Genomic DNA, 6370 nt, shown 5'->3' with positions numbered 1-6370 from the left:
GGGTTGTTTTTGGTTTTTGTGGTTTTTTGGGGGGATTGGGGGTTTTTTTGTTTTCTTTTCGGTGGTTTGTTTTTTGGGGGGTTTGTTTGGTTTTGTTTTTTGGTTTTTTTGGGGGGAGTTGGGGGTTTGTGGGTTTTTTGGGGAGTCTTTTGGGGTTTTTTTGGGAGGTTGTTTTTTGGGGGGATTGGGGGTTTTTTTGTTTTCTTTTCGGTGGTTTGGTTTTTTGGGGGGGTTTGTTTGGTTGGTTTTTTTGGTGTTTTTTTGCTTTGTTTTGGGATTTTTTGGGGGTTTTTTTTGTGGTTTTGGGGGGGTTTTGGGGGGTTTTTTTTGTTTGGTTTTTGGCGTGTTTTTTGTTTGTTCGTTTGGTTTGATTTTTTTTGTTGTTTGTGTTCTTTTTTTTTTCCGTGTGTGTGTGTTTTGGGGTTGTTTTTTGGGGGGTGTTTTTTTTTGAGTTTTTTGAGTTTATCTGATTTTTTCCCTTTTTTTTTTTTTGGGAATTTCTCCCCCCCTCTCCCAGTCTCCCTCCGGGAGGAGCGAGCGCCGATCTCCCGGCGGGGGCGGCTCCTGGGGAGGGGTGTTGCCGGGCGAATCCAGTGAAATTTGGCAGGAAGCGGCGGCCGCAGCTCCTGGCCGCGCATTTCCCCGCCGGCAGGAGGAGAATTCGATTTATTTCATTCCTTTCCCAGCGCCGAGGGGGAATCGCTCAGCCCGGCAAGGAAGAAGCGGATGAAGCGGGACGGGGCTGAGCTTCCCCCCACCGCTAATTAAGGTAAATTTCCCGCTAATTGAGGGAAATTCGGGGCTCCGAGGCGCGTTTTGGGGTTTGATGGTTTGAAAAGAGCGGCTGGGTCGTGAGTTTCAACATTTCCGAGCCTTTTCTTCCTTCGCCTCTCGAAAGTTTCATTTCCCTTCTTCTCTCCCAACTCTCTCCTCTCCCATCGCGCTAAAAAAACCAGGAGAAAAAAAAACCCCAAATTTATATTTCTCCTAATTCTTGTGCCCCGAGCTGGATTTGGCTTTTTGTCACTTTTTAAAGAAGTTCTGGCCGAGCTGGAGATTTTATTTATCCCTTTATTTTTTGGGTTTTGATTTTTTTGGGGTTTTTTTTTTTTTTTTTTTTTTGCTCCCAGCCCTTCCCGGCTGGAATAAAAGACGAGTTGCAAAACTCGGGGGCGATGCCTGAGCTGGGATTTGGGGCAAAATATCCCGAATTTCGAGCAGGAAACCCCGGTTGGTGCCACCGGAGTTGGGTAAAAGTCACCCGGGGAAATCAGGGAGACTCTCGGAGTTCTCCTCTCTGGATAAATCCCGGGTTGTTTTTTTAATTTTTTCAGAGGGAAAAAACCTCCCGGGGGAGATGTTTGGCAAGGAGGTGCGAAATATGTCCTTAATTAAAGATATTTTCTGCCGTCGCTGCTGGGGATTCTCTGAGCCTGCCGGCACCTCCTCAAAGGCCGGGTTATCCCGGGAAATTTTTTAGGATCACTTGGGGGATCTCCACCTGGAAAAGCGCCCCGGAGAAACGCGGGATGTTCAACCCGAGCCGGGCGGAGCTCGCGATTAATCCTGATGAATTTTTGCCTTCCCACGAGGAGTTTTTGTTGCTAATGAGGGATAAAAGATCCAAGCCCAGAGAATTCAGAATATTAAAGGGGAAGATCCAGGTTTGGATATCCGGGAGCGCAGCGGGAAAAATAATTAATTATCTCCACAATCAGCTCAGCAAGGTGATGGTGCAGGGATTCCAGTTTTGCCTGGATACAGCGTGAAAATCCTGGATTTATTTGGGGCTCCTCGTTCCCAGGTTTTCCTCTGCCCTGAGCCACCCACGGGGGTGGAATTTCCTCGGTTGGAGAGCTGTTAAAACTAGAATATAAATAAAAATAAAAAATATAATATTAATATGAATATAATGTTAATATGAATACAATATTAATATGAATATAATATTAAATGAAATAAAAGGGTGAATTTATGGAATCTCCGAGTGCTCAGGTAGGAATCACACCTTGGAGCCAGTTCCGGGTGCTTCAGGAGGCAATTTCCACGATCCCGGTCCCCAAGGGCAGCAGGATGTTGGGAAACATCCCCAAAAGCGGCTTTTGAAGGGGAAATTCAATCCCGAGGCTCAGAATTCCTCTCCAGTCAGAGCCAGCGGGAGCTTTGGGGGGGCAGGAATGAGAATTTTAGGGGGGCAAGTTCCGGGGATTGGAAAAGCTCCGGGGGTTGCAGAGCTTGGATGTTCCTGCCCCCAGCAGGTGAGTCAATGGAAAATCCAAAGGTTTTGCTGGAAGTTTTTCACTCCTTTCACAGCCCGAGACCCCAGAACGCTTTCCCAGTGACGAGCTCTGGGTCTTTGATCCATGTTTTGACTCCCAAATTCGTGGTTTTTTCCAGTCCCTGTGCCCCACTCTGCTTTCCTTTCTGCTCCCTAATTAATATCCATTTTCCCCCTTTTATTTCTTCTCCTCCTGAACATTCCCAGAGCGTTCCTGGGGGCAGTTCCCAACCCGAGCTCCCAGTTTCGGGCTCTGGGATCATCCCCAGGGTGATTTTCAGATCCTTTTTTTAAAATTTATTTTGACATTTTCTGTCCCACTTTTCCCATCTGCAAAAAAAAAACCCCAAAAAACCAAAAAAATCAAAACCGCCCCGGGAGGAGGAAAAGTTCCACCCCAAATCCACGTTTTCAAATCCAGCTCCAACCCAAAGGTTGTTATTCCAAGGGGGGATTTCCCAGGAATAACAGGAGGCGGTTCTGGAGCCCGGCTGTCCCGCTGGGGGATTAGGGAGCATTAATTAAAACAGCATTAATTAAAACCCAAAAGGGCGAGGAACCATCCCCTCCTCCTCCTCCGAGGGTTTCGGACCCGCCTGGAAATTTGGGATGTGCAACCCCGAGCCCGGCTGAGCTCTGCTCCTTCAGCACACGCACAGAGAAACCTTCCCTGGGCTCACTTTTCCCCCTTCAGGTGGATTTTTGGTGTTGAAGATGATTTAAATGAAGATGTGAAATTTTTTTTTATTGATTTCATTTTAATCGAGGTGTCGGAATTTGAGATGTTAGGGTGGGTTTAGGGTGGTTTGGGGTGGTTTAAGGTGGGTTTAAGATGGTTTAAGGTGATTTAAGTTGGTTTTAAGTTGGTTTAAATTGGTTTTGGATGATTTAGGATGGTTTAGGGTGGGTTTTGGATGGTTTAGGGTGGGTTTTGGATGGTTTAAGGTGATTTAAGTTGGTTTTAAGTTGGTTTAGGATGGTTTAAGGTGATTTAAGATGGTTTTAAGTTGGTTTTAGGATGGTTTTGGATGGTTTAAGGTGGGTTTAGGATGGTTTAAGATGATTTAAGATGGTTTTAAGTTGGTTTTAGGATGGTTTTGGATGGTTTAAGGTGGGTTTAGGATGGTTTAAGGTGATTTAAGATGATTTAAGATGGTTTAAGGTGATTTAAGGTGTTGCTGCATGGAGATGAAAATTAAAAATGAAGCTCTAAACTGGGGATCTCTGCCGGAAATGGGGATTTTCTGCCTCTGATCCTTCCAGGGACCTTTGTGGCTGAGGTTTTTCGGAAGGAGAAGGGATTGAATCCACGGGGATTTAACCCTTGGAAAGCCCCTGCCACGGGCAGAGACACTTGGGAGCGATGGGAGAAGGAATCCCAAAATCCTATCCCGGGGAACGACGGGATTTCATTCCCTTTAACAACCCTGGAGACGTTCCCAGCGGAGAAGAGGCCGGAGAACTCCGGGAAATCCTGTTCCCAGCCCGGAGGGAATGCGGAGATTCCCGGGATTCCCGGTTCCAGGCGGCTGAGCAGCGCTTGGAACACAATCGGGATGATTGTCGCCCGTCCCCGGGGGATGTGGAGCGTTGCCGGATCCTCCTCGGCCATTCCAGACTTTCCTTTTGTTGTCTGGGTGAGGATGCGAGCAGGGAAGCGCCTGGTCTGGGATTGTTTGGGGGGTTGGATGGGGTTAAAAAAGGGGAATTCTTGGCTGGGATTCGGCTCCAGGAGAGGAGCAGGTTCTGTCACACCTGGGGAAGGGAAAAATCAGGACTTTGGAGCTTTGGGAGGTCCGTGAAAAGGGAGGAGAGGGAATTTAAATGGGCAGAGAGGGGCAGGAAACGGGACAATGGATTTAAACTGGCGGAGGGCAGGGATGGGTGGGATATTGGGAAGGAATTCCTGGCTGGGATGGGATTCCCAGAGGAGCTGTGGCTGCCCCTGGATCCCTGGGAGTGCCCAAGGCCAGGCTGGATCCCCCCGGGACAGTGGGAATTGTCCCTGCCCATGGCTGGGGTGGCACTGGATGGGATTTAAATCCCTCCTAACCCAACTCATCCCAGGATTCCAGAACAATTCCAGGTTTTTTTTCCCTTGCCCTCCCATGCCTCTGTTCCCTGCAAGACCCAGGACTGGAGCCCTGGGAAGGGCCGAGTCAGCAGGATCCTGCCCGAAAACCCCAAATTCCACATTCCTGTGGGGATGGAGCTCAGCTTCCCGCCTGGAACAGGACACGGAGAGCCTGGAGCAGCTCCTGCCCTCTCCTCTGGCTCCGCCCGATGGGTTTTCAGTGCTCTGCCTTGGATCCCTTTGCATGGAGAGACCAAAAGATCGGATCCTGACGTCAGGAATCAGCCTGGAGGTCGTTGGAGGCTGTGAGGGGAGGGATGAGCCCGAAAGGAAAGGGGAAAACTCCAGGCCAAACCAAAAACCCCAGGCCAAACCAAAAACCCCAGGCCAAACCAAACTCCAGCCTGGATTTCTCCTCAGGGAGCTCGGCACGTGCAGCTCCCAAACCAAACCCAAAACTCCGGCCCAAACCAAAAACTCCAAACCAAACCCGGCCCAAACCAAACCCAAAACTCCAGCCCAAACTAAAAACTCCAAACCAAACCCAAAACTCCAGCCCAAACCAAAAACTCCAAACCAAACCAAAAACTCCAACCCAAACCAAACCCAAAACTCCAGCCCAAACCAAGAACTCCAAACCAAACCCAGCCCGGATTTCTCCTCGGGGAGCTCGGCACGTGCAGTTCCCAACCAAAAGCTCCAGTCCAAACCAAACCCAAACCCAAAACTCCAGCCCAAACCAAAATCCCCAGCCCAAACCAAACCCAAACCAAGAACTCCAAACCAAACCCAGCCCAGAGTTCTCCTCGGGGAGCTCAGCATCTGCAGCTCCCAAACCAAAAATTCCAGCCCAAACCAAAAATTCCAGCCCAAACCAAAATCCCCAGCCCAAACTAAACCCAAACCAAAACTCCAGCCCAAACCCAAAACTCCAGCTCAAACCCAAACCAACTCCAGCCCAAACCAAACCCAGCCCGGATTTCTCCTCGGAGCTCGGCGCGTGCAGCTCCCTCAGCCTGGAGGCACCAAACGTGTCCCTGCCGGAGGCGCAGCCGCGGTTTTCCTGGAATATTTTCCATGCTCGGCTGTGTTCTCGTGGTTTTCTGGTGTCCCCGTTAACGTGTGGGCGCAGCCGGCTCTGCCTGGTGCCTTTTCAATGTTGGGTTTTTTGAGGTTCAGGCTGTGGCTGGACCGGCCCTGCGGCAGCTGGAGGGCAGGGAGAGTTTTCCTGGATATCAGAGCCCTAAAAAATGTCTTGGAGCTGAGGAGGGAGATGTCGGGGAAGGATAAATCCAGGATTTCTGTGGCTGTTGTGCTGTGGGGTGAAGGGACTGCCGGGCAATTTTCTCTGTTATCAGTTCTCTAAACCAGTCCTGGCCTCGAATCCCAGAGGGAAAGGACCTGGATCAGAGCCATGGAATGGTTTGGGTGGGAAATCCTTCAATCCCAACTCCTTCCACCATCCCAGGGCGCTCCAAGCCCCGTCCAGCCTGGCCTTGGACACTCCCGGGGATGGGAAAACCACACCCGGAGCTCTCCCGTGCCAGAATTCCCAGTTTTCCCTCCTGACTTGGGATAGACACAGAGCTGAGAGCCCATTTCGGTGCTGAACCCTCGGGGGCTTTCCCTGGATTCTGCTGTGTGGGAAATGGATTTGTAGAGAATCCTCAAATCCTCAACTCTTCAAATTCTCAAATCGTCAAATCCTCAGATTCTCAAATCCGACCCTCCTGTGCTCCTGAATTTCCCCCGTTGGACCCGGCCTGACTTTTTTTTTTTTTTACTTTTTTTGATGGGAATCCCAAATCAGAGCTGAGGACAAATCCCTCCGGATTCCGCTTTTCCCGACTCAACCTGAGGACGTTTTCTGGAGCCTCTCATTGAACAGGGGCTGTGGGAGTGGGAGGGTTTATCTGGGGGGATGCAGAGCCTGGGGGAGATCTGTCTCCTGGTGTTTGGGACCGGAGGGAGCACAGGGAGCTGCTGCTGCTGGCCTGGCCTTGTGCAGAATTCCCCCA

General features: G+C 50.1%; 1 protein-coding gene across 1 annotated transcript in view; it reads left to right on the top strand.

Moving 5' to 3' along the window:
- The first annotated feature begins 602 nt into the window (after positions 1 to 602).
- Positions 603 to 6370, top strand: part of LOC136302840 (lysyl oxidase homolog 2) — a 44773-nt gene continuing 39005 nt past the window's right edge. Inside the window, exon 1 of the mRNA XM_066206428.1 lies at positions 603 to 769. The gene's annotated coding sequence lies outside the window, so the exon portion shown is untranslated. The remainder of the gene's footprint in view (positions 770 to 6370) is intronic.

This window comes from Chamaea fasciata, unplaced genomic scaffold (genome assembly GCF_029207755.1).
Source record: "Chamaea fasciata isolate MVZ Bird 193981 ecotype frontalis unplaced genomic scaffold, bChaFas1.0.hap1 SCAF_30, whole genome shotgun sequence".
In the NCBI taxonomy this organism is placed as follows: domain Eukaryota; kingdom Metazoa; phylum Chordata; class Aves; order Passeriformes; family Sylviidae; genus Chamaea; species Chamaea fasciata.
This window is presented reverse-complemented; position numbering and strand designations above follow the sequence as displayed.